General features: G+C 36.2%; 1 protein-coding gene across 3 annotated transcripts in view; it reads left to right on the forward strand.

Annotated features, from left to right (window-relative positions):
- Fstl5 (follistatin like 5) overlaps positions 1-26,158 on the forward strand; it is a 596,643-nt gene that overhangs the window by 357,523 nt on the left and 212,962 nt on the right. The window lies entirely within an intron of this gene.

The following is a 26,158-nucleotide window of genomic DNA, read 5'->3' on the forward strand; positions in this document are numbered from 1 at the left end:
TTAATTCCCAGCATGCAATGGTACTAAGGATGAGGGATGGAAGTACCTTTTGCAACTTCTTACTTGTTCATATATTAATTCTTAAGAAGAAAATGCTTTGAATTATATTGTGTTGTGCATTTTTAATGAAGCTTTGATATTAGGGAACACATTATAAAAAGAACATGTGCTTGCATGTCTGTCATAACATGGCTTTCTCTGGTGAAATGAATTGCTACAGAGTACTCTCTATGTTCACTGGGAAAAGGAAGACCATGTCCCTCATAGGATGAACTGCTTTAATATTAAACAAGCCTGAGTATTTTCTTACGGAATTGATAGATCCGGGCAAGTAAAACAAACAAACAAACTAATAAATAAGTAAATAAATGAAAGTAAAATAAAATCCAGTGAACACTATCATTGATTAAGCATCTCTGGAAGCCATATTTGTCAAGGACTCTTGAGAATATATCTAAATATAGGTAATTAATCTCTTTGCAATGTCATCATGATTGAGTAACAGCCAGTAGCTTGTGAAAAGCCAGCTGAGACAAAATGAAGTTTTATTTTACAGTTCATTGGCATCAAGAAATATTAATTATCTTAGTTACTGTTTTACTGCTGTGAAGAGACACCATGACCATGGCAAATCTTGTAAAAGACACCATGTAATTGAGGCTTGCTTACAGTTTCAGAAGTTTAGTATATTATTATCATGGCAGAGAGCATGGTGGCATGAAAACAGACTTGATGCTGGAGGAGCAGGTAGGAATTCTCCATCCAGATCCGCAGGCAGTAGGAAGAGCCAAAAACTGGACCTAGCTTGGGCTTTTGAAACTTCAAATGACTTCCTCAAATGGCACATCTCCTAATCCTTTCAAATAGTGTCATTCTTTGATGATTAAGTAAAGTGGAAGATAGATAATTGCTGGCAACAAGAAATCTTTGACACTCTAAATAATGACATCTAAAAGGATCCATAATATTATATAAGTATTCTAATTTATACTATCTTTTTTGTTTGTTTTCTGCACTGGTTAAATACGATTAGCCATCTGGCTTAAGCCTTAGCAGCACTAAACATCATATATTTTCTGTGCTAAATTGAACAAGAACTGATTTGTTGATGTATTTGGCTTGTTGAACAGAACTTTCCTCAATACTCCTTTTTACCCCTCCTCCACTGCCTTGTAGGTGATATTTCTTCCCTTGGATAACTATTTTCTCCATATTGGTCCTGAGTTTAATTCATCTATCAAATAAAACTAGCTTAACTAGAATTTATACTGTTTCAATAGGAAGTATAAAATCACTTTGTGTTTAGTCTGAGAAAAGAAATATACAGATGTACTAGTGTAACACTGGAATACTGGGCTCACATGTAGATTTCCCGATCTAGCATTCCCTGGATAGTTTTTCAGATTTTAAATCAGATCAAATATGTGTCTCTAGGCAACTGAATATCTGTTTTGTGATCATCTCCACTGAATGTCACCTGTCAGCATAGGGTACCTTGGGATTCAGTTCTTTTCTTTCCTGACTTTAGTAGCAAATATTTTATTGACTCTCATTGACCTGAGCTATTGATTTCTCTGATCCCATTGCAGCTTTTCATAAGTTGTGGCAGATCTGGTCATGGTCTGAAACACTGTCTTCTAACTCCTTTATCTGTAAAACATTCTGTCATGTTCACATTCAGAAGCCAATTAGTCTGTGAAAAATATGTAGCGTGTGAGAATTTTGATAGCTACTGATCAACAAATGGCATTCTTTTTCTGCCTGAGAAGAGGTACCTGATAATGAGAATGCTGAGGTATATTGTGCTGAGTGTCTCAATTGCAGAGATGTTACACTTCCATAGGGATCATTACGTATTTTTTTCATCATTGTGTATCACCTTTCTTAATGAGAAATCAACTGAAATTACATGAACTCTAGCAACCACAAATCTGAGATTTTCCCCTGTCCTACTTTATTATTTGTTGGATGCCATTCTTAAAGTCATGTGCATTAGTGAGGAAAGAAGTATGGAAGGCTGCAAATTCCCATTGTACTTTGTTTCCCCCGCCCTCTTTTTCACTGTGGTGAAAATACGTAGTGTCAGATCAATCTTCCTAAATTTTTAAGTGCACAATAAAGTCATGCTAACAATAGGCACACTATTTTACAGCACATCCCTAGAACTTATTTATCTTCCATAACAGACCCCTGGTAATAACTCATTTCCCTCCCACAGTCCACAGAGACCATTATTCTACACTATATTTCTGTGATCTTGACTTTTGTAGCTTCCCCATAAAGTGGGTTCATGTGGAGATTATTCTTTGTGACTGCTTATTTCCCTAAGCATAATGACCTTCAAGTTTATCAATGTTGCTATTATAAGAATAAAAAGTGGTGTGTCCTCTCTCTTTAGTCTACTTAATAATTTCCTTACTTTGGCTATATTGAAATGGACATACACATATAAATATATTTTGAGATAGTGATTACAATTATTTTTATATACTCCATAAATGGGATTGATTGTGTATATGGTAATTTAGTATATATTTTTTGAAAAAGCTACATGCTATCATTTTATTAAGAAATTTTTTAGTTATTTTACATACCAACCACAGATCCTGAGGTTCTCTTCCCTCCTCCTGCCTCCCTCAGCTTCCTTCCCCCCAACCCACTCCCCACTTCCTCCTTCAACAAGGCACAACCTCCCATGGGGAATCAGGAGGACCTGGTGCATTCAGTTGAGGCAGGTCCAAGTGCCTCCCTCTGCATCCAGGGTTGTGCAAGGTGTCTCAACATAGATTATGGGCTCCACAAAGCCAACTCATGCACCAGTGATGGATCCCAATCTTATTTCCAGGGGGACTATTAAGCAAATCAAGCTACATCTCTGTTGTACATTGCAAGCAAAGGTCCATGGGTTCCAGTTTATCTATATCTTTGAGTAATCTTGCTATTTTTATTTATCTGTATGTCGAATAATAGTAATCCTAATGCAGAAAGTAATGTTTATGGTTTAAATTTTACTATTATATCTACTATTGTTGTTATTATGTGTATATGATGTGTAAGTGTGTGCATGCAAAATGGGGTTCATGTGGAGGGCAAAGGTTTCCTGGTTTGAGCAGTAAGTGCCTTTATGCATGACCCATCTCACTGGCCCTCCTTTATGGTCCCAGTTTGCAGTTTCCTAACTCTTAAGGTTGTGGAGCACTAGGGTACATAACGCATGCAATTCGTATATTTTCTTTGAGGAAACATCTACTTAGTTTCTGTGCCCAATTTTGCTTGAGTTACGTGTTATTTATTGTTATTATTATTATTATGCTTATAATTTGTAAAAAGTTCACCAAATCAACATACTTTCATGACAAAAACGTTTAATAAACCAGGAACAGAAAGATCTGATTGGTATCAACAACAAAGTGGAGAAAATGAATTGTTCTTCCTCTGAGATCAAAAGAGAAAAGAATGCCCAGTCTCAGCATTGTGTACATCATATCTAAGGCAATCTGAGGCAGAGTGAGAAGTCAAATATAGGAATGTAATGCATGAGAGCCTCCTGACATCCGATGCCAGATGTAGGTAAGAATGTTTCCAAGTAGACACAATCACCTCAAGTTATTACCATTTATGAAATGTGTTCAAGAGGATTGTCACACAGTTGCTCTTCATTTAAAGAGAAGTGTTCCATTGAAGTACATCACAGGTGGATCACATGCAATTGAAGCTCTCACTTGAAACAAAACAGATACAGTCATCCAGGTGGCAGCTCAACAGATTCTTAGGTTGTAGAGAGAGGAACAATTCTGAGGCCAGCACCTAATTCAGTCTAGGAAGGTAACATAGATGAAGAATAAAACTGCCATTGTGTGTAAGAATTTTGTCATGACACACATAATATAGAGAACTATAAATATTCAAAAGTGTTTCAGAATATCTACTGTGGTTTGTATTTGTGATTAGAATCAGCCAGTGGTATCAAGCATCTTAAACTAATATGTAGGGATTCTACTTGTAGAATATGCTAACTACGTCATGTAATTTTGATTCTTTTTTTAAAGATTTATGTATTTATTATGTATACAGTGTTCTGCCTGCATGTATGCCTGCAGGCCAGAAGAGGGCACCATATCTCATTACAGATGGTTGTGAGCCACAATGTGGTTGCTGGGAATTGAACACAGAACCTCTGGAAGAACAGCCAGTGCTCTTAACCTCTGAGCCATCTCTCCAGCCCGTAATTTTAATTCTTAGAGCAATGAGAAAAAAACTAGTTTCATAATTTTACCCTCAAAATGTATATTAAAAGAATATACTATAGACTGTATATATAATTCAGATTTATTTTTATATAGTATATAAGACATTTTATAGTTATGCTTACTTATGCTTTTTATGCATAATACATATATAAAGACATTTTTGTATTTTAGGTGGCAATTTGTAACAAAGCCCAAATTGATATCACTAATATAAAATTATTTAATTAAAGTAATAATAAAAATAAATACAAATTATTAAGATTTCTGTTTACTATCTTAAAAAACAACACAGAATATTTAGCTATGAGATATAATACAGGAAATCATCAAACCTAGTGGTTTACCAAAAACAATGACATTGTGCCTCTGTAAATCATCAGGTATTTACTGCATCTGATAGGGCATTCCCATAATCCCAGCACTGAGGAGGAGGCGGAGGCAAAGGGATTAAAAGTTTCAAGTCATTCTTAGTTACATAACTACTTCAAGACCACCTATGGGTATATGGAACTATGTCTCATAAATCAAAATAAAACAGCAAAAAATAAGCAAAACAAAACATCTCTCCCTCACGATTTTAACCTGAAATAATAAAGTATTTAAAAATTTCCTTGAATAAATTGTTCATCATGTTATTTTAAAATTTATATATATATTAAAGTTTTCTCCTTTTATTAAAAAGAGAGTCTTTACTCATAAAATATATGCTGATTAAAGCTTTACCTCCCTCTGTTCCCCCCAGTTCCTCCCCAGCCTCATTCTCCTCTGAATCCACTCTCATGAGAAGAAACAGGCTTCAAAGTGTTAACAATCAAACATGACAAACAAAAAATAATAAGATAAAGCAAAACCATCACATTGAGGCTAACCCAAGAAAAGGAAAAGAACACCAAGCGCAGACACAAAAATCAGAAGCCCACTTGACCACTCACAGGTCCCATAAAAATACTAAGCTGAATAATGCTATACTATATACACAGAGGACCTGGAGCAAACCCATGCAGACTCTGTGTTTGCTGCGGCTGTCTCTGTGAGTTCATGAACCTTGCTTAGTTGATTCAGAGGACCTTGTTCTCCTATTGTCCTCCACCCCCTCTGGCTCTTACTCTCTCTGCCTCCTCTTTTGGAGGAAATCCATGAGCTCTGAGGGCATATATTTGATGGCTCTTGGTCTCAGACATCTGCTTTTATCTGCTGATGTCTGAGTCTCTGATGATGACTGAATAAGGCACCAATATGTGAACTGATATATAAGTATTGCCATTAGAAGTCCTTTTGTCTCTCTCTCTCTCTCTCTCTCTCTCTCTCTCTCTCTCTCTCTCTCTCTGTGTGTGTGTGTGTGTGTGTGTGTGTGTGTGTGTGTGTGTGTGTGTGTGTGTTGATTAGTGTTTTGTTGTACCCTAGGTCTCTGGGGTATCTAGTCACTGGTTCTGGGTCACCCAAGCAATGTTTGGTATGGGTTCCATCTCACAGAGTAGGCCTTATGTCAAATGAGACATTGATTGGCTGCTCTGACAAGTTCTGTGCCACCATTTCCCTAGCATATCTTGTCTGAAAGACAAATTGTAGGTCAAAGGTTTTAGAGCTTGGTTGATATTTATGTTTCTTCTTTGATAGCGTGCAAAGTATCTTCCCACAACAAAGATACTATAACATAGGAATGAAGGTTCCACATGGACACCAACTTACCTTTTCCATGTTCAATGATTTTTGTGCATGTTGTCCTTGGCAATGGGGTTCCACTATCAGCAGAAAGTAACCCATTGTCTAATGCAACAGCTTGGGTTGTTAGGGATTTCCATGGAACCTTCTTGGCCAACAATTCAATTGAATGAAAGCCAATTCAACTGGAAGCCTCATTTGGTGACAAGAGATGGACACGTGGGACTCAATATCCCCCATTATTAGGAGACCTCAACTGTATTTCCCCTTCCCCTCCTCACCTGGCCCTCCCATTCCCATCCCTACCTGCAACTAATCTGCCCATAAAATGTATACCATCCCCCATCCTAGGGAGATCTATGTACACTCCCTACCTTCTTCCTTCACATTTAACCTCTCTGTGTCTATGGATTGTAGATTGGTTTTCATTTATTTAATGGCTAATATACACATATAAGTAAATACACCATATTTATATTTTGGTGCCTTGCTTATATCTCTCAGCATAATTTTTTCTAGGTCTATCCATTTGCCTGAAAATGTTATGATATCATTAGCAGCTGAGTAATACTCTGTTTTATAAATGTATCACATTATTTGTATCCATTTTTTTCTGGAGAGTTCCATCTAGGATATTCCCAGAATAGTTCCCAATAGTTTCTGGCTATTATGAATAGAGCAGCATGGAACGTGGTTGAGCAAGTGTCCTTGGGGTAAGATGTTGCATCCTTTGGATCTGTGCCTAAGAATGGTATAGCTAGATCTTGAGGTAGATTGATTCCCAACTTTCCAAAGAATGCCATATTAATTTCCACAGGGGCTGGAAAAATTGAACACCCTCCAGCAATGTAGGAGTGTTTCCCTTGCTCCACATCCTCACCAGTCTGAGCTGCCACTTGTATTATTGATGTTAGCCATTCTGACAGGCACAAGACAGAATGTCAAAGTAGTTTTTAATTGTATCTCCCTGATGGCTAAGAATGTTGAACATTTCTTTAAGTGCTTCTCAGTCATTTGAGATTCCTCTATTGAGAATTCTCTGTTTATGTATGTATCCCAATTTTTATTGGAATATTTGGGTTTTTTTGGTATCTAGTTTCTTAGTCCTTTATAAATTTTGGATATTAGTGCTCTATTACATTTGAAGTTGGTAAAATTATTTTACAATTCTGTAGGCTCCTGCTTCATCTGAGTGATAGCGTCCTTTGCTTTACAGAAGGTTTTCAGTTTCTTGATGTCTCATTTATTAATTGTTTTTCTTAGTACCTGTGGTATCAGTGTACTGTTCAGGAAGTCTTTGCCTGGCCTAGAAGTTCCAGGCTTCCCCACATTCTTTTCTGTCAGTTTCAGTATTTCTGGTTTTACGTTGATGGCTTTGATCCAATTGAACTTGAGTTTTGTGTGGAGTGATAAATATGGATCTATTTGCACTCTTCTAAAAGCAGACATCCTGTTTAAACAGCATCATTTTTTGAAGATGCTGTCATTTCTAGTGTGTATTTCTGGCATCTCTATAAAAAAATCAGGTATTCATAAGTGTGTGGATTTATGTCTGCTCCTTCAATTCAGTTCCATTGACCAATGTGTCTGTAATTATGCCAATATCATGTGGTTTGTATTATTATAGCTCTGTAGTACAATTTGAAATTGGGCATTGTGAGAGCTCCAGGAACACTTTTAATGTTCAGGATTGTTTTAGCTACATTGGTGTATGTGTGTGTGTGTGTGTGTGTGTGTGTGTGTGTGTGTGTGTGTGTGGTTCTGTGTGTTTCCATATGAAGTTGAAAATTGTCCTTTCAAGGTCTGTGAAGAATTCTGTTGGAACTTTGATGGGAATTGCATTGAATCTGTAGATTGCTTTTGGTAGGGTATCCATTTTACTATGTTAATCCTACAGAACCATGAGCATAGTAGTCAGTCTTCCCATCTTCTGATTTCTTCTCCAAATTCTTTTTTCAAATACTTGAAATTTTTATCATACAAGTCTTTCACTTGCTTGGTTACTGTTACCCCAAGATATTTTATATTATTTAAAGCTATTGTGAAAGTTTTTGTTTCTCTGATTTCTTTCTCAATCTATTTGTACTTTGTATTTAGGAGGGCTACTGATTCTTGTGAATTAATTTTGTTTCCACCTACCTTGCTGAAAATGTTAAGTAACTGTAGGACTTTCCTGGTGGACGTTTTAGGGTCACTTATTTATACTACCATATCATCTACAAATAAAGAAAGTTTGACTACTTCTGTTCTACTTTAAATCTCCTTAATCTCCTCCAGTTGTCTTATTGCTCTAAGTAAGAATTCAAGAACTATATTGAATAGATATGGAGAGAATGTAAAACCTTTTTTTATTTCTGATTTTAGTGGAACAATATTGACTTTCTCTCTATTTAAGTTGATGTTGGTTATGGGCTTGCTGTAAACTGTCTTTATAATGGTTAGGTATATCCCTTATATCCCTAATCTCTTTAGGATTTTTATCATGAAGGGGCACTGGATTTTGTCAAAGGCCTTTCTGCATCTATTGAGATGATTATGCATTTGTTCTTTCAGTTTGCTTATAGAGTTGATTATATTTATTGATTGTCATATATTGAACCATCCCTTCATCTCCAGGATGAAGCCTACTTGTTCATGGTGGATGATATTTTTGATGTGTTCTTGAATTCAGTTTTTAAATCTGTGTTCCTAAGGGAAATTTTTCTATAATTTGCCTTTTTGGGGTCTTTATGAAGTTTGGGTATCAGGGTAAATATAGCTTCAGAAAATAAATTGGGCAATGTTCCTTTTGCTTTTATTTTGTGGAATAATTTGAGGAATATTGGCATTAATTCTCAGAAAGTCTAGTAGAATTATACTCTAAAACATTTTTTTTGAGACAGGGTTTCACTATGTAGCTTTGGTGTTTATCCTGGATCTCACTTTGTAGACCAGGCTGGCCTTGAACTCACAGAGATCCACCTGCCTCTGCCTCCTGAGTGCTGGTGGCACACGTCTTTAATCCCAGCACTTGGGAAGCAGAGCCAAACGGATCTCTGTGAGTTCTAGGCCAGCCTGGGCTACAGAGTGAGTTCCAGGAAAGACACAAAGCTACACAAAGAAACCCTGTCTCAAAAAAACCAACCAACAAAAAACAACAGCTAGAACAAAAAAACTATTTGGCCCTGGGCTTCTTTGCATTGGGATACTTTTAATGACTGCTTCTATTTCATTAGGTGTTATAGATCTATTTAAATTTCTATCTGATTTTGATTTAACTAAGAAGTATCCACTGAGAAAATCATTCATTTCTTTTAGAGTTTCCAATTTTGGGGAGTGCAGGTTTTTAAAGTATGACCTGATTCTCTGGACATCCTTGGTGTCTGATTTTGTCCCCCTTTCTGGATCTTGTTGTGTTAATATGGTCTTCTCTCTTTAGCTGTCTTTTAGTTAGTTAATTAAGGGTCTGTCTAAAAAAAATCAACAAGATTTTTTTTAACAAAGAACCAAATCTTTATTTCATTGTTTATTTGTATTGTTGTCTTTTACTGGTTTCAGCTCCTAGTGTGATCATCTGTTGCTATCTACTCCTCTTGGGTGTGATTATTTCTTTTTTGTTCTAGAGCTTTCAGGTGTGCTGTTATGGGACTGGAGAGCCATTCTTTTTTCTTTTTTTCTTTTTTAATGAAGGCATTTAGTGCTATAAACTTTATCTTACAATTGTTTTCATTGTTTCCATAAGTTTGAGTATGCATGTATTTATTTTCACTGAATTCTAGAAAGTCTTTGATTTCTTCCTTTGTTTCTATCTTGACTCATTTTGCATTCAATAGAGATTTTCCACAAGTTTGTAAACTCTCTGTTGTTTCTGACTTTGTTGATATCCAACTTAAATCCATGGTTGTCTGACAGGATGCAAGGAGTTATTTGAATGTTCTTGTTTCTTTTGAGATTTGCTTTGTGTCTAATGTTCCATGTGGTACAGAAACAAGGATATAATCATTTTGTATGTATGAAATACATGTTCTGTAAGTATCTTTTAGGTCCAACTGGTATATAATGTTTGTTAATCTCAATATTTCTATTTAGTTTTTATCTGGATGATGTGTTCGTTGATGAGGATGGAATATTGAAGCCTCTCATTATCAGTGTATGGGGATCAACATGTGAGCTGCAGTAGTGATGTTGTTGTTTTATAAACTTGGGAGCCCATGTCATTTTGTTGTTGTTGTTTTTTTTTTTTTCCGAGACAGGGTTTCTCTGTGTAGCTTTGCGCCTTTCCTGGAACTCGCTTTGTAGACGAAGCTGGCCTTGAACTCACAGAGATCCGCCTGCCTCTGCCTCCCAAGTGCTGGGATTAAAGGCATGCGCCACCACCGCCCGGCGACATGTCATCTTGCTGAATGTTTTTCTTTGATGAATACGTAGTGTCCTTCTCAATACTTTTGATTAGTTTTGGTTTGAAGTGTGTTTGGTAAGTATTAAAATGGGTATATTAACTTGCTTCTTAGGTTCATGTGCTTGGAATATTATGCTCCAATTCTTAACCATGAGGCATTGTCTACCCTTGAAAATTAGGTGTGTTTCTTGGGTGTAGAAGAAGGAAGGAACCTGTTTTCACATTCATTCTTTTAGTCTGTGTCTTTTTTAATTGGGGAATTGAGCCCATTAATATTGAGAGTAATCAATGACCAATGATTATTGATTCCTGTTATTTTGCTGTTGTTGTTATTGTTTGTTGTTGTTGTTGGTGTGTTTGTGTGCTTCCCTTGCTTTTAATTTGCTGGTATGAGATTATTTCCCATTTTTTCGTGGGTGTATTAAACCTTCTTAGGTTGTAGTTTTCCTTCTAGCTCTTTATTTTGAATGGGTTTGTCTACAGAATATATTGTTACATCATTTATGTAACTTTAATCATCATTTTGGTGTAGTATTACAAGAAATTGCCTGGTCAAAAAAAATGAGTTAATAAAATTTAACTGTGGTTGAATGTTTTATTAATCAAAGTATTGAATATCAACTATTACGTGAAATACAAAACTCTAGATAAACAGAATTGACTATTTCATAGGAATGTATCAATTTTCATTCTTATTCAAAATGAAAAATAATTGTTAAGAAAGTATTCCTCGTATCTACGAGTCTTCATAATTTAGAAATATATTTTTCTCGACATAAATTCAAAGGATAGAATTTGTAAGTTAAAATTGTAAAAAACTTGTTAGGATACCACAACTAGGTGAATATAAAAATATGCTTGGCCAGGTTTATATGTAAATGTGCTAAATAGTAGGTGTTTGATAAAACCAAGCTGGTATGAATGTAACACCAATGACTTAATGTGAATTATAATCAAGAGCCCAAATTACAGAACATGCTAGGACCTCCATTGTTTATTTCCAACAAAAAGAAAAAAAAAAACAAAAAAACAAAAACTGCAATTGTTAAGGATCAGATTAATTGACACATAATGAATCAGATCACCTCCCAGAGACACTACACAAAAAAGAGTGGCATTTTATGAACATGAGGGTGGGAAGCAAGAGCGAGGCAAAGAGAACTGCTAAGGGATAGTGGTAAACATGTCTGCAAGGTCCCCATTGTGAGATATCAGGGGAAGTGTCTGAGAAAGACACCCAGGAGGTGCTATTTAGGAATGCAGGAAGAAGGAATCCTGAGCCCTGGACCATACTTCCAATGGGGCAGAAATGAACTGGCAGTGCTTTATGTCCTCTGTAACAACGAGAGTTTCCCTCCATGAAAGATTCTAGGTCAAGGTTTTATACTTGTTTATAGCCAGGCCTAAACATTGCTTATGTTTTTGTCAATGAACCAGACTCCTCAAGAATTTTACCACCAACTGCCATGGAGCTATACTGGTACAGGTGGGGAGAAAAATCATATTTCTTTCAATAAAGATATATTTATCTCATATGACAACAAATCATATTTGTTAGTGTGAATTACTATGATGTTATTGTCAAATATTTCACAGAATCTCATAGTTTAATGATACCTTACTCTAAAATCTGTCTTATGATCTTTACTGTATAACATAGAGTCAGGAATAGAGTTACAAGTCAGTGGAAAATAAAGATCCTGTGTCTAGACAAGTCATAGGCTAAAGAGGAAATCTTACTCTATTTTTCTGCTAAATAGACACAGACTTACGCCAACTTCTAATGATTTCTTGCTATACCTATAGCTTGGTACATCTTTCAATCCTTTTAAAAGAAGACCCTATTAGCAATAGATAGTGATTAGCATAGAGACAGTGGACTGCCTAGTACTAAGAAAGACATCTACGTCATACACTTTCCTTCCAAGGCTCAGGGATCATGAAAAAGAGATTTGAAGAATGCAGAGAACCAGAGTAAGTGGAGTACAAGAAAACAATGTCTTCCAAATACAGCAGGACTGTTGCACATATGAACTCAAGTAGTTGTAACAACACACACAAGACCCATACATAGTAAAATCTGACAAAATTACAGCACATAGGGGTAGTTGAACAAAAAGTCTCATCCCCAGCTGAGGAACTATTGGCAATTGATAGCTGCTAAGATAAGGAAACTCAGGTTTCTTTAATAATGCGATCCGTGATTGGTCCATTACACTGGCAGATGACCAAACACCCAAGTGTATATGGGCAGTATAAATTGGAACCAATGTGCTCCAAAACCACAATGAGATTCAATGTTAGGTGTGTGTAGTGGGGGATATGATCAAAACACATCATAGGAAATTTTAAAAGAAAACTAAACCAAAAAGAGAAGAAAGTAAAATGAAGGGAACCAGAAACACTTGCACTGGGACTTATGTTGGAACCATAGGATTTTGTGATTTAGATGGACCGTAAATGTCATTGATGTACTAGACCTAATGTACCTGAGATTTAAATGATAAATGTTGATGAGCATTTCTACTTTCTTTTAAACAGAATTACAAACATGTTGCTTTATCTCTTCTGATAAATACCAGGGTCTTTACTAAATTGCCCCTATATTAATTATGAAAATTGTTTTCACATAGAACATTTATGAAAATATTATTGAGCTGAATATAATATTCATTAAGAATATAGAGGTTCATTGTTTCTGGAGGTCAAGGACTTCCTTGTCTGGCTGTTCATTAACAGTCTGACCCTTGACACTAGGAATGAGCTAGTGAAAAGTGTGATCAAGGGAATAAGTTTGGCAAGGCCAACCTGATAGGAAGTTAAAAGGAGAGAATTATTAACTAGGAATGGAAATTTCAAATTGATTTGTACTGTGAAATTAAAGTTAAATTTCATTGGAGTTTAATGTTACATTTAATGATCTAAAGTAGATTTTAGATGTCCTTTTTGGCACCTCGTTGCACATTAAGAGGATTATGACTGCCATTCATCTTTGGTTAACCCAAAAATGTGAAATAATTTTTCCAAGATATTATATTATATGATGATTTGTCACAGACCTAATTTTTAAAGTAGATCTTCTCTCTGTGTATTTCCTGGTATGATTTCTATTATTGCTACTATGTTTTTAGACTTGCTAGGGCTTCACTGTTGATTTTAAATCTTTTGCTAATTTGATTTTTAGCAATTCAGAATTTGGGATTATACATTTACACATTGAGCATACAGAATAAAACTGTAGAAGGCGCTGTGTATGACAGTGAGATTCTGCAGAGGGTGTTCACAGGAAAAGCATCATGGTACTGTCAGTCTTTCTTTTCTCAAGAGGAATAAGGAAATGATGGTAAAAAGATTTATCTGACTAAAATAAAAAAAAAAAAGGAGGAGGAGTTGGATTTACATGTAGATTCATAAGATGGATTTGTTGGTTCCTAAGTATTATTTTATTTTTGTGGCAGTTTTTCCATTCTAGCTTCATTCTTCTCTTTATAGTAGATTTGAATTTAAAAAGAGTCATTTTTGCAAATGGTATCATCAATCTGTTCCATTATCTACATCTTTATGATAATACCAACATAAACCACAATTCTTCTTAATATGTTGCATATCAGCCATAAAATTATATAATTTATATGTAGAAGCTATCATATATTTTAGTTGGTTTCCACTTTAATACTCAAGTGTATTGTTGCATAGTGTCCTAAATATAATAGAGGGAATAATTTAATCATAAGTAACACAGCATTAACAGTGATCAATGTAAAGATATGATAGTTTATAAAAATTACTTCCATTTAACTAGCCACTAGAATATTCGGCTTAGGCTACAGATGCAGTTCTGGGGTTGACCATATGAGAGGTTTGATTGTAAAGGCTGTAAGAGAAATATTAGTAGAAAAAGAAATTAATCTGGGGTAGGCCTGGTGGCTCAGCCTTTTAAACTCATCACCACGAGGTGCCACCAGAAGTATTGCAATTGTCATTTAATCTGATATACATCATAAAATAATTTAAGACAACCAGCACCAATAACAATAAAGAAAAAATGTATATTTTTAGTTTCCTGTGTTGAAGGCATAACTCAGTTACAGTGCAATTGCTTAGCAAGCCAAACACTCCAAGTTCCCGATCCAGCACTACAAAAACAGAAATAAAATAGAGAAGCTTAATTATTTTTAACAGGCTTTCTATCAAAAAGACATTCCATAAGATTTTTCCAAAATAGTAATATTAAAACTAGCAATATAGATAAACAGTCATATCACATTTTTGAACTTTAAATTTAAATATGCTTAAAGAAAACTTTTTCTTTGGTAAGAAATTTTTCATTCATTTTACAATCCAACCACATAACCCGCCATATCCTTCCTACTCCTCCTCCAGCCTTCTCATACCCCTGCCCCATAACCTACCCTCTATCCTCTCCTCTGAAAAGGTAAGTCTTCCCATTGGGAGTCAGAAGCTTCATACATTCAACTGATGCAGGTCCAAGCCCCTCCTCCTGCATCAAGGCTGTGCAAGCTGTACCACCATATGTAATGGGCCCAAAAAAGCCAGTTCATGCACCAGGGATAGATGCTGATGCCATTGCCAGGGGACCCTTAAGTAGACCAAGCTGCACAACTGTCTCACTTATGCAGCAGTCCTAGTCCAGTCCCATGTATGTTCCATAGCTGTTGGTCTAAAGTTCATGAGTTCCCATTTTCTTGGTTCAGTTGTCTCTGTAGGTTTCCCCATCATGTTCTTGATGCCTCTTGCTCAAAAAATCACTCTTTCCTTTCTTCAAATGGACTCTTAGAGCTCAGCCTGGTCCTTGGCTGTGGATCTTTGCATGTGTTTCCATCAGTTACTGGATTAAGGCTCTATGATGACAGTTAGAGTGTTTACCAACCTGAACTACCAGGGTAGGCCAGCTCAGGAACCCTTTCCACTATTGCCAGTAGTCTAAGCTGGGGTTTCTTAGAAACCCTGTGGATTCTTAGGAACTTCCCTTGCACCAGGATTTCCCCTACTCCCATGATGTCTCCCTCTGTCATATCTCTTTCATTGCTCTCCCACTCTCTACATCTACCGTCCAATTCCCTTATGTTCTCATCCCCCATCCCCTCTTCTCTATTACCCACCTCTTGCTCCCAGTTTACCCAGAAGATCTCATCTCTTTCCCTTTCTCAGAGAGACCCATGTATCCCTCTTAGGGTCCTCCTTGTTAGCTAGCTTCTCTGGAGCTGTGAGTTGCAATCTGGTTATCCTTTGCTTTACATCTAGTATCCACTTATGAGTGAGTACATACCATGTTTGTCTTTCTGAGCCTGGGTTACCTCACTCAGGATGATATTATCTAGTTCAATCCATTAGCCTGAAAATTTAATGATACCATTATTTTATTTTATTTTATAGCTGTGTAGTACTCCATTGTGTATGTGTACCACATTTTCTTTATCCATTCTTTAGTTGAGGGGCATCTAGATTGTTTCCAGGTTCTGGCTATTATGAATAATGTTGCTATGAACACAGTTGAGCAAGTGTCCTTGTAGAATGATTGAGCATTCCTTGGGTATATGCCCAAGAGTGGTATTACTGGGTCTTGAGGTAGATTGATTCCTATTTTTCTGAGAAACTGTCATACTGATTTCCAAAGTGACTGTAGCCTAAAGAGAATTTTAAGTGATAACTGACTGAATATAATCATAACATAAGCTTTTCAAAGTATATAACTTTCATTTTAAATTTTTATTTTAATTTATTTTATTAGCTTTTCTTTGACAGTTTTATGCATGCACTCAGTGTCTTTTATTTCTTTGCCTCATTCCCCCTTCTTATACTAAAACTCTTCTTTTCTCCCCACATCTCCCTCCTACTTCCATGTCCTTTGTGTATATAACCAACAATGTTTAAATAATGTTGCCTGCATAAGGTGGAAGTTGCATACTTGATCTTTGGCAAGATACCAATGGTTACATCATTATCAAAGGTGGCAGTACTTTCCCAGACACCTTTAACTATCCATAGTCCCTAAGGAATGAATGGAACTTGGTAAGTCTGTTTCCTTACATGATGAAATGTTCATAGGCCCAATGATGTGCAGGTATTGTATATGTACTCATTGGTACAGTGAGTTCATGGATGCAGTTGGTGTGTCTTGTCAAAAAAACAAAATAAAACAAAACAACAAGAGCAAAAACAGTGTTTTGTACTTCTCCCCAAACTTTGGCTCTTACATTCATTCTGAACACTCTTCCTTAATAACCCCCTCCATGGCCAACTCTTTAACTAGCCTCAGGTAGCAAAAGGCTTTCTTTCCCTCACCCGTGCTGCCATACAGCAGTCAAGGGGGTGGACTCAGTTCAGTTCTGCTGCACTCACTCTCTCAGGGCTGGCTGGTTCACAAGTGGTCAGAAACACCATGCAGTTGAAATGCAAGGGCTGTGCTGTGCTGCCCATGTCCCTCATTGGCACTGTAATGACTAGCCCTGCCCCTCATAATATACTGCAACAGGAGAGCTGCCCCCCCACTTTGAGAAAGCCCCACCCAGCACCACTGGCTTCCACCTCACCTTAGCAGCACACTAGGGACCATTTCTTTCTAAGGCTTATTTTATTGCAAAAGAACAAATAATGTTCTATTTTCTCAATTACTACATGATTTTGTTTTGTTTTGTTTTGACGTGAAGCATTATACATATTAGTATAACACCACACAAAATGTTTATACTGAAGATTTTAAGATCTTAATGTACCCTGTTATTATAAATCTACAGCTTTGTTCACTATGAGTCAGCTTTTCTGTAGTCTGGGGATTGAACATAGGATCTCACTAATGTTAGCTGAACACTCTGCTACTTAGCTATGTCTACAGCTCATTACAACACATTTTGAGAGACCTTGTGCTCTGTCATTCTTTTCTCCTTGTGTGAATTTAGCCCTGCACCCATCGTCTTGGGCTTGGGGGCTAGAGATCAAACACTAAACTTTCAACTAAGGTACAGAGTTATATTTGTGATGAATATGGAAATTACCAAGCAACCTGTGATCATAAAAAGCATGTTGGAAGAATTGTAATGAATGATGATGGAGATGGTGACCCAAGTTCACTACCAAATGTTAATAGATCACTACTAAGAACACTCAATCAGAGATAGACCAGTTAAAAGAAAACTTTCTTCCTTCTGAGGACAATTACAACAAAGAATAGCAAAATAACATGACTCTTACATGAGACCTAGAATTCCTGAAATTATCCAAGGATCAGGTTAAATTTCTTGTGACTGATATCTTCTTAGACAACAAGGGTTTGCTTGATGTTACATGCAAGACTTTTGCCAGTGTAATTAGGAGCAAACTTTTGATTTACACAACATTCAGTATCAAAAATGACTTCCTGAAGATGAAATGTACCTAACATAAAACTAATTTAGAGAACAATATCATCATAATTACATAGGAAATATGTTTTTTGTTACCACAGCATTTACTATAAACTTCTGATAAATGGTTATCCCATTAACCCAGAAGGAAATTCTAAGCAATCTTAATAAACAGTAATAATCACACCATGTCTTCTGGAGAGTACAAGAATATTTCATATTAATGCACTTAAATACATGAAAAATTTTCAGTTTAATACCACACAAGATTTGAGATTAAAATTTATGAACATATATGTATAAATATAATTTAAAAGTGCTAAAAACAAATTTAGCTTTTGGTAATATTTTTGCCTTCTTGGTGGTACATGTGACAATGTGATGACAGCTGAATTCATTCATATATAATTTTGAGTGGATATAATTTATTCTAAAAATAAAGCCACTTGTAACACGAATTTTAAAAGGTCTTATCTTGCCGGGCGGTGGTGGCGGCGCATGCCTTTAATCCCAGCACTCGGGAGGCAGAGCCAGGCGGATCTCTGTGAGTTCGAGGCCAGCCTGGGCTACCAAGTGAGTTCCAGGAGAGGCGCAAAGCTACACAGAGAAACCCTGTCTCAAAAAACCAAAAAAAAAAAAAAAAAAAAAAAGGTCTTGTCTTATTAATAAAATACCCAGAGCCAATATTGGGGTGAACCCTGAAAGATCAGAGTAACAGCCAACCTCACCTCGCCAATTCCTCAGCTGATCCTGTTTCCATGAATCCTCAGTCTGAAAGCCTCTGAGTCCTCACCCCTGAGGGTCTCAGTCGAACTGCTGCTAAAAGCCTCTAGTTCCTGGTCCTCATGCCTTTTCTGTTTTCTGCTATCAGTTCCTGGGATTAAAAGCGTGTGTCTTTTCCAAGCAAAGACATGAGACCTCAAGTGCTGGGATTAAAGGTGTGTACCACCATGCCTGGCTTTGTTCCCACTATGGCTTTGAACTCACAGAGATCCAGAAGGATCTTTGCCTTCCAAGTGATCAGATTAAAGGAGTGTGTGCCACTATTGTTTGTCCTTCATGTCTAATCTAATGGCTATTCTGTTCTCTGATCCCCCGGAAAGCTTTATTAGGGTTACAATATAGCATCCACAGTTGCCAATATGTTAAGATACATCCTATTCATTGTTGGGTATTGCTCTAACATAGAGTAAAACTTCAAGTGGGAATATTTACATTTGTCCATGTATTTAAACATAATTTTGGTAACCCTTCTGCCTTTTGGAGCTTGTCATTTTATCGAGTTTGCCACGAAACTATTAACACGTGTAAGGAGACTTTCTGTTTCAACATTTTGCACATTTAAAACAAACCCTCAAGCAGTTGATCTAAATAATGTTTTTATTGAGAAGGCATGTTTGTGCTGACTAAATGCATTCTTGATTGATAGTTGTTGAAACTGTCTTAGTTGAAATAGTTCTTGTTGAAATTGCCTTAGTTCAAGTTCCTATATGTGAATACAGATATGAGGGTCCTTCCTTCTTTCCTTCTTTGCTGCTTCCCTCTCTCCTAAATCCCTCCTTCTTCTTTCTCTTCTGTCCTCCCACCTTCTCCCTATTGCCTTTCTTTTTCTTTCCTCCCTTTCTTTCTCCTTCCCACACTTTCTTCCCTGTACTCACTGCACCTTCTAGAAATTCCACAAATATTGATGGATTGATATTAGTAACTATCCTTCCCTTTAGCAAACATCAAGTGGAAGCTGATAGGGTTAGATCCTTATAAAGTATGTTTATTATTCATTTGGAATGTACCTGTGGCAGATAATGCATGTGAAGATGAATCTGAGAATGTGAAAAATACAAAGGATTCTTTTCTATTAGAAATCTTGGTTTCTCATCAATTATGCACAAAGTTTTTCAATTTTTATTTTAATCTTTCACTCTGGGCAGTTTCTTTCTATGACATAAAGGCTGACCTTGGCTTCCTGGATTAAACAAAGTTTCTATGATGTGCAGTCATGCCCAAAATGACCCTTGTCACAAGGAGATACTTATACTTATTTTCTATTCCTGGTGTGTAGAAAATGATTCCATTAGCAAGAATAGAAAATTATGTAGTGCTTTGTCCATCAACTAAGGTAAACACATTATTATGGTAGCATAGTAAATTATAGTGATTGACTTTCAAATTATCAAGTCACAATATCCTCCACTGTTACTATAACCAAACTTGATCAAAGCATATTACCCCTAGGTCTTATTACCTACACATATTAAAATTCAAGTTGCTAATATTGAGTTAAATACTTATTGCCTGTATTCAAGAATAATAACTCAACTTTTTTTCTATGTTAGTGTAAGTTGTCATTTTTAATTATTTTGTGTCTATGATATTAACATCTGAGTATGTGAAACTGTTCAAGTGTGTGAATGCAGGTGCACAGCTACCATGGCACACATGTGAAGGTCGGAGAAAATCATCAGGCATCAGCCCTTGCCGTCTTTCTGTCTGAGACAAAATCTTTCATTGTTTGTCACTGCACATACTAGGCTAGCAAGGAACCTGGTGATTTGCCCACCTCTCATTTCACATTAGGAGTCCTGGGATTGCAGACACCTGGAGGTTACCATACCCTGATTTGTTTAGCTCTCAGGATTCAAACTTTGGGCCTCATGTATTACCCACTGCACAATCTCTCCAGCCTTTAGTCATGTTATGTTACCACCATTTTCTTAGCCTTTATATACTTTCAGAGTTGGCCCTCTTCTTTATGAAAGCAGTATAAGATTGAAATTTTTTATTCTGAAGATTCACTTTTGAAACTTCTCAATCTGCATGTGTTTTTTGTGGAGGAACAGTTTAACTATAAACATAATATATGGAAGAAGTTATTATTAAAAAGTCATATTAAGAAGGCTATTATGGCCGGGCGGTGGTGGCGCACGCCTTTAATCCCAGCACTTGGGAGGCAGAGCCAGGCGGATCTCTGTGAGTTCGAGGCCAGCCTGGGCTACCAAGTGAGTTCCAGGAGAGGCGCAAAGCTACACAGAGAAACCCTGTCTCGAAAAACCAAAAAAAAAAAAAAAAAAAAAAAAGAAGGCTATTATGATCTCCATATTTCTTATTCTGAATGGTGCCAGAGGTCTGCAATCCCAGTATTTGGTAGGTAGAGTCAGGGTCATGATCATGTTCATGTTCAAGGTCAGACCAGTGACCTGCTGCCAAAACAAAAAACTTTTATAGTTATCCTATCATGTACATTTGTTCAGTTTAACTTTTGTTAAGGTTCTAGACACATAATCTAAAGCAGTCATCCAAATTTCAAGTTAATAGTTACTTTTCTATTTATGTTTTCTCAATTACTCGCTTACCATTTCAATTACTTTCATTCAGTACTGATATTTTCCCCTGGTCTAGCTAGAGCACTCTCTTGATTTCCTTTTGAATTTTATCTTTGTGAAAATAATTTATTTGAGGTATGATTTCTATTTGCCTCCAAGCAAACACTCATTTAAGTTATGACCAACATTATTCAAAGTATCTCACAGATGTTTAATTTAATGACTTTTCAAATTTATAATTTGTACACAATTTTATTTGAATTATGTATTATCTCCGTTATGTTTGTATTTTTCTAATATCCCACTTTACTCATGAAATAGGTACATCATCTAATGTTCTGTTTTTACTGATATTGATTTTAGTGCAGTTTTTTTCCTGTGTTTGATCACATTCCTTTCTTTGTGTATTTAATGGATTTTTACCCAGACATTAGGTAATTATAATGATAGTTTTAAAATACTCTAGATTTGTGTTCTTTCTTAGAAATGTGTTCATTTTTAACATAAACACCAGATAATAAGAATAAAAGTAGTGTGAGGATACTGTTAATTTTCATGTGCTTCCTTTGAGACTTGAGCAGTTTTATTACAAATGGAGATAATCTGATTAACTCAAATTAGTCTCAGTTCTCAAATTCTCCTACAGCTTGCACTCCCTGCAGGAATGGAAAGCTCTATTCTCTCCTTTATACAGTACAATCCACAATGGAACACATAAAGATCAGACAGGATAATAACACCTGGACGGGGGTGTATAGTTGAGAACATACTAGTGAAGTCCTAGAAATGAGATTTAAGAATCATTGTTTAAATATTCCAAGAAAAATGCTGTATCAATCTAAAACAATGTCAGGGCAGAGGTGGGTGTGAGCTAATCTTTAAATTTTGTCTGCTTACTTTTTTCCCTATCTGCTCTAATCTTCTCCCCATGAAACAATGGCTTCTATGTTTAGAGATGATGATGTCCCAACAGGAAGTTCCTGGCATGCACTTTTAATTAGCCAATACATTTTGTTGTTTACACCTAGTAACCACATTGGATTGATTTCTAAGCTAAAGAGGTGATCATTCTTTGGTGAAAATACCAACACAGAAGACGGTTTTAAGTACTCATTGCAGCAATGTGGAGATGACTTAAACAATTTTGAATTTCCTGATAGATTCTTACGTGTCTTCATCAGTGTAAATCAAATAACTAAATGAGCCTTAGCTAAATAAAATAGCACAAGTTCAGATTTAAATATATAAATATGAAAAATATCAGCATGGATGGTGAAGCAGTGCCAGGCCAAGTATTGTTTGAAGACAACTGTTCACAACAGATATAAGAAATGCTGGCAATGAGGTGCAGGACAGTATAGCCAGGGGGCTATAGGTGCAGCTTATTTTGTCAATACGGGAAAACTGACTATTTGTGTAGACAGAAGAAGACTATACAGCTGGTAAAGATACTAAGGAAAACAGGACATTTTGTAAGAATTAAGAAGAAAATGTGTAGTATTCAGTGAAGAAAAATAAGTATTTCCTTTTAGTAAATGGGAGAGTTTTGACATATTCTCTTTGACAAAGATGAAAGGTTCATGGAATTGATCTCAAATTTCAATATATATTCAAATCACCTTAGAAAGTTTTTAATAGTGCACAGCTTTGTCCTCTCTCCAAACATCATAACTAGCCCAGGTAGAAGTAATCAACATGTAAAAAAGTTCCCATTGACATTGTAGTAGAAGTAGTGCATAAATTATATTCAAAACAACAAAACAATAGCAGCAGTGAATTTTAAATCAGATGAAAGAGAACATTAAAGAGAAAGAATAAAGAAAAAAACATACATTTTATCTATATAGGTTTTGTCCAAATCATGATGGTTTCAACAACAAAGTTTGCACAAAACTTTGTATTTGGTTGTGTTTATTATTGGGTGCTGTCAAAAGTAGAATAATGGTGTATACAGAAGCAGTGTAAGGTTTAATTATACCAGTATCATCTGGTTTTTAAAGTTATTTGTTCTAATAAGTATAATTCAATCCCTTTGTCAATTTTAATTGTTCTATAGAAAGTGATATATATGTAAAGAAATATATTCAATGGCAATACAGGATTTTTAAATAACTTAGTTAAATATTGTAATACTGCCTACATTTTCCCACTTTAATCTACATTCAGATTTCCTACCTTATGACTCTTTTTCCTTTTCTATCAGCAGTCTCAAGGTCTAATAGGATTAGACCATCATGGGAAGTGTTGTAGGAAGTACACTGTGTACCACCTTAGTGAGTTTTAATCTGTTAGCTCTACATGCCAAGACATTTTGTCACTTTGTTTTTTGTTTCACTGGAAATACCACTGAGACTTGGTTGAAAATCTGTTACTAGCTAGTCATGGATATCAATGTATGCAATCCCAGCACTTACAAGAGTGAGGTAGAAGGAATGTAAGTGTAAGACCAGAGGTTCATGCAGAGAGAAACAAATCAGGCTGCAGATGTCTCTAAGCCCTATGTACTGTCAAGCTCTTTGAATGCCAATGTTTATCTATTTTAAAGTATAATATCAAGATAATTTGTAACTACAAATATTCAATAATTCATGTACATTACATTGGTAGTGATAGAGTCACATTTGTAGGATATTTTTGTGTCATTAAATCATTCAATATTATGATTGGTTAGCACCCTATTTTTTTTCCATATTTTCCATGTTTTACTGTAAAAAGAATTGATTTTACACAATGACTCTTTCTAGCCTCCTGCTTAGATCCAAGCATTGAGATTGTATTCTACTTGGTATGGACACATAGCTATACAATTATCTGTCCCTTTCTATCCATAGACCCATTAAAATATTTGACACATTCTGGAGTAAACTGCTGCTGGACCTGGTGACACACAGACCCTATTTCATAGAAGACAATTCAGATAAAAGTATTGACATCTTTTGTCTATATCTCATAATTCTGGCTTCTATTTCATTGACAATTTCAGTGTCATTTTTCTACAACTTAGTCAGTTTGTAAGTCCACGTGCCTGAAATTTCATAATTTCATGTGTGCCCTTGAGTTGGTTTTCTGTACAATCTTTATGGTCTTTATAATTTAAGTGCAATTGAACTACCTGAATTTACCACTAATAAAACTATGATATAGAAATGTTCCTTGCACAACTAAAGTATAAATGAAGCATATTTTAGAAAAAATGGACTTAAGTGTGTAAAACATACTTGTCAGTGGACCAACAAGTTATCATTACTGAAAGAAATTCCCAGCAACATCTGGGTTTCCATATCTGCTTGTCTTTGTTTGATGTCTTGGGCTTTCCTTCCTTGAGTGGAGGAAACTCTCTCTACACTGAGGGGCTCCACCCATTTTCTTTTCAGGAGTGACTCTGACTACCAAGTCCTGGAAATCTGGGTTGTTTTTATTCACAACAGTTAAACTACATCTGGATGCTCAGATTTAAATAACATTGAGTTTTAATTGGGTATAACAGGTTTTAAGAGTTTCAGCACAGGCTGGGCTGAATTGTAAACAATGTACTTTTGATACTGGGCACTATATCCAAGATATATTTATTTGTGCATCCATCATAAATTTCTGTACTAGAGTGTGTTTACAGAATATTTTGCTTTAACTTAAACAGAAGTATATTTTACAATTGTGTAATGTTAAGTATATAAAAGCAGTCTGAAAGAAAGCAGGACAGTGTTCATTACTTTTCATCTTTTCATGTGTATGTGCATGAGGCACATGTATGTTCATATATTCTTTTTCTTACATTTGTGGATACATATGTGTATGCAGGAACATGGATAGAGACTGGAGGTTGCTTTCACAAATCACACCTGATTGGTTTTCTACCATATTAATCAAAGCAAGCTCTCTTAATCAAACTAGATGTGAACAGTACAACTAGTATCACCAGCCAGCTTGTTCCCATTTCTGACTTTCAAGGCTGGAATCACAGGTGTGCCTGTGCTTAGCAGGTACTTGTTTGAATTCTGGAGACAGAACTCTGGTCCTCTTGCATGGCAGGCATTTCAATTGCCGAGCTATCTCCTCAGATCAAATTCATTGCCTTAAAATATTTTCATGTCTGTTTTTCACTTCAAGAAGTTTCAACAAGACAGTGTATATTTTGCCAGCATAGTATATAGTAAGCTCAAATTTTTCTTATTGAAATTGAAATCACCTGTTACATACATATATACTTCTCTGACAGAAGTACACTGTTATTCTAGCATATAAATTGCAAAATTGAGCTGGTGTATCAGGAGCCCATAACAGATCAAAATGCAGATGCTACTGAAGTCCAACTTGATGAACCAATGAGTTTTATTGGGATTACTTATAGGGATGTAGGTGAATGGTTACTTGAGGAGAAGGAATAACTCAAGGGCAGCTGTATCACCAAAACCCACCCCAACATGGGTGACAGTTCACAAAAGTTGGGAATCTGGAGCACACTTCACAGCCTGCAGGCAGCTCAATAATTTGGAACGTGTTCTTTGCAAGTAACTCAATTGATCTAAACCTCTTGCAGGCAACTTGGCTGGTCTCTGCTTCTTCCAGGGAACAGGTCTGGTATCAGAGTCTTCTGTACAGCTTTTCTTGTCTGAGGGAAACTCTCAGCAGTTTTATTTCTTACTCTTAGAAGAGAGGGGCCTAGTGAATCTGCTCAGTTTCAGGGACTTCCTGACTATTTTGAGTTATTTATCTTCTGGTAAAAGGAGATTACCTGCAGGGTGGTATGTTCAATCCCAGAGGAAACTGCTTCACAGCAGCTAATATGAAAATGATGCTTTGGGAGACTATTTTCTCAAGAGCTTTGCTGTATTTCTCCAACTCCCATCAGAGAAACTTGGATTTTTCATTCTGGACACAAGCTATGAAGCTGTCTGTACAGTAAAGCATCTAAGAAAGGAAAAACAGTGTCTTCCTTTTTTTTTTTTTTTTTTGGTTTTTCGAGACAGGGTTTCTCTGTAGCTTTGCGCCTTTCCTGGAACTTGCTTTGGAGACCAGGCTGGCCTCGAACTCACAGAGATCCGCCTGACTCTGCCTCCCGAGTGCTGGGATTAAAGGCATGCGCCACCACCGCCCGGCTGTGTCTTCCTTTTTATTTGTCTAATCTGCTTGGCATTGGCCTACAAGACAAGGGTAAAGACATCAGCATCCATGAAGTTTACACTG

Source organism: Peromyscus californicus, unplaced genomic scaffold (assembly GCF_007827085.1).
Source record: "Peromyscus californicus insignis strain IS unplaced genomic scaffold, ASM782708v3 Scaffold_9__1_contigs__length_137607984, whole genome shotgun sequence".
Classification (NCBI taxonomy): Eukaryota; Metazoa; Chordata; class Mammalia; order Rodentia; family Cricetidae; genus Peromyscus; species Peromyscus californicus.